This window comes from Castanea sativa, chromosome 11, assembly GCF_040712315.1.
Source record: "Castanea sativa cultivar Marrone di Chiusa Pesio chromosome 11, ASM4071231v1".
Lineage (NCBI taxonomy): Eukaryota > Viridiplantae > Streptophyta > Magnoliopsida > Fagales > Fagaceae > Castanea > Castanea sativa.
Window position 1 is genome coordinate 70,089,122 of NC_134023.1, and position 3,413 is coordinate 70,092,534.

Here is a 3,413-nt window from a genome sequence, read left to right on the forward strand (position 1 = left end):
AAGGACTTCGAAGAAAGCACAAGATAGAACCTGGGAAAGTGTCATTATATTAGTATTGGATGTAGCTTTACAAGATAGAACCTGGGAAAGTGTCATTATATTAGTATTGGATGTAGCTCTTTTACGTGACAAATGAAGACTATTACATAAAAGTTCAAATTTTTGATAAAGATGGAGTGTAAAACTAATGTTTTTCACCATCTAATAAGAGATTACCGCATCAAGATTTAACTTAAAATTCAATACATCTTACCATACTTAATAACATCTCAATAAACTCCCAATTTGGTTGGATTTATATATGAGTATTAGAATTGTTTGAGTATGGTTGTGTTTATTCTTAAATATGTGATAAGATGGTGTGGTATATTGGGATTGGAGGGATAAAACATGTTTTTTACATTACATCCTTGCAGAATTTAATCTCATAGCTCATTATATAAAAAAATAAAATCAAAAGTGAAAGCTCAGATTTGTGTTAAAAACACAAGAGCTGTTTAGACTCCAAAATAATAAATTACAGCTCGGTTAATTTTACTCTAACTTAAACTAAGTGCGGAATAAAGTAAATACGAGCGAACAAACAATACAACTACTCTAAGCCATATGCAACAAATCACAACAGTAAAATGAAAGCTAAAAGAGTAGGGAAGAGAGATGCAAACACAAGATAATACGCCGATGTGTTATCAAAAAGAAAACTGAAGAACTCAGTGAAAAACCTCTCCGCCGCCCTCTAAGCTGTAAATCGATCTACTAGACAATAAGTTGGGATACACGAATAGCAAGAGATCCTCCAAGCCTAGTCTATCCAGCGCACCTAAACCCTCCAAGCTCCTACTCTAACATGGCTTCTCGAAACTGTGTATTGTCTAGTTTTCCAGATCCCACAATACGCCCGATTGCATCTGCCAAAACTTGGCTTTTTCCAGTGCTTCCTAGTAGCACTAAAATCTCACTGGACACTCAGTATATGTATGGTAAGTGTTTGGGCTATCAACCTCTCAATGATTTAGAAATGGAGAGGTAGGAGTAGAGGAAAATCACAATGATGGTATAGAGAATTGTGAGTATGACAATCTCACACTCTCAAGGGTTTGTGGCTAGGGTTTTCTCTCTGAAAAACTCTCTACTCAATATGTGAGTAATGATGGTATATATAGTGTGTATGAGGATATAGTGTGTATGAGGATATAGTGGAGCAGATAGGACAAAATAGCAAAACAGACTGTTTCGTGGGTATCTCGCGGGAAGGCCTTACTTGCGAGACACTCATGAAAATCAGTTGTCACCATCTGTCATGACTCTTTGCATTCCAATCGTGTGTTGGGTACATGCATCACTTTGCGGGATGGCTAGTCGCATACTACCCGTGAAAACTCCTTTTGTCTTCAATAGATGCCTTGAGTCTTCATACTGTCTCTCTCACACACAACTCTTACAAATAAATCCCACATAAAATATAGGGTACAAAAGATTGAACAAAATTATAATCAAATTTGGCATGAAATTAAAGCCAACACATAATAATTGTAAATTACAACTTTACAAAAAGGGAATTGAGAGATAGAGGGGAAACTTGAATATATAAAAATGGGGAAAAACAAAACTAGAAATGAAAAGTGCCTGAAATTTATTAACTCGATAATATTCATAATTAGTATTCATGTCTATGCATGATGTTTGGTGATAGTTGGAAAATAGCTTTCAAAGGAACGCACTTTGCATTATTAATTTATTAAAACAATTGAAAGTATTCACATTCATCAAGGATTTAGCCAAAAGTTTTCTACTATTCTACAATATGAATCTATTTATAAAATAAAAAATGACAAAATTTAGTTGCAAAATTAGTTGTATCCTAAGGCAACCTTACTTAATAAAATAAATATTACTACATATTTTGAAAATTTAACTATAAGTTTGTGTCAAATTTTGTGTCAATCAGATATTATTTACTATATGATCTATAAGTTTATATTTTATGCATTATTTTTAACTACAAAAACTAGCGATTTAAACAATTTATTTATGGTATAGCCATTAATCTTTAATTTTCTAGAAATTTTGCAAGCATGGAGGATATAAGAAGAAGATGTAATCCAACAGTGGAATCCTCAAAATTCATCTCCAATAAAAAGATATTGAGAAAAGTTGTAGCTTTAGGCTAATTTTGTAGCTAAACTTTATCCATAAAAAAACTAGCTAACTATTTTGAAAATGAAAAGGTTAACCTTCAATTTAAATAATTTATATGCAAGGTTTAATGACTTGCATGTAATGAGTTTGAGGAGATTCCTCCAAACTGATTCTCTATTTCATTTAAGAAAAAGTTTGGGAAAATTACACTTTACCCTCCTAAACTATACACTTTTTATACTTACCTCCATAAATTATGAAAATATCCATTTACTTTCCTACCATTACTTGTGTAAAATCATCCATTGGATGTGGTGTAAAGTATTACAAGGTTAATAATTTAAGGTGGTAAGTGTGCACTCTCATAGTTTAAGAGAGCAAGTGTTACGCATGTAATAGTTTAGAAAGGCAAGTGTACATTCTCATAATTTAGAGGGATAAGTGTAAAAGAGGGTATAGTTCAAGGGGTAAAGTGTAATTTCTCCAATAGATAAAACACCCGGAAAAGAACAATAGAAAACAAAGCTATTGTTTCTATCGAAAAATAAAAAGATTTGTACATTAAAGAATAAAATAAATAAGTTGATAATTCATAAATATTCAAAATAATTCATATATGCACCCAAAACAGAGCCACATTCTGCATCTAGATAAGAGTATGCCTTGCTTCAACGTGATAATTCAACCCAACTGTATAGCAAAGTTAAAAGTTTGAAATGAATTATTGTCAAACTTATGGCGTATTTGGATGGTAGGATTAGACACATGGATTGAATTTGGATGATTAAAATCTAAATATCACGTTTGGATAGCTTAAAACTCAAGGATTTGGATTTAATAAATCCACCTTGAATTTGAAATAATTTCTAAACCCATAAAATTTTAGAAATTAATAACACATACTTCAATATTTATAGATTTAGAATTAAGGTATTTTAAATCAATCTCTTAAAAATTAAAATCCAAATCCAAATTCAAGTATCCAAACACAACTTTAATGTTTTTATTTTGCATTTTTACCTTTTATTATTTATTATTGTCATATATCACGACAGCCATAACAACTAAGAGAAAACATATTAGATAGAGGTTGTTTTTTATAGAAGAATCTAAATATTACACATCTTTTTCCTATAAAAAATAATAATAAAAATATTACACGTCTTTATACTTGGAAATGGAAGGAGTGTCAAATTTACCAATAAATTTGTTTAGTACTTCTGAAAATTAAATTATTGGTTCATGCGAACATAATTAGGCCTTTTATTTTAAAA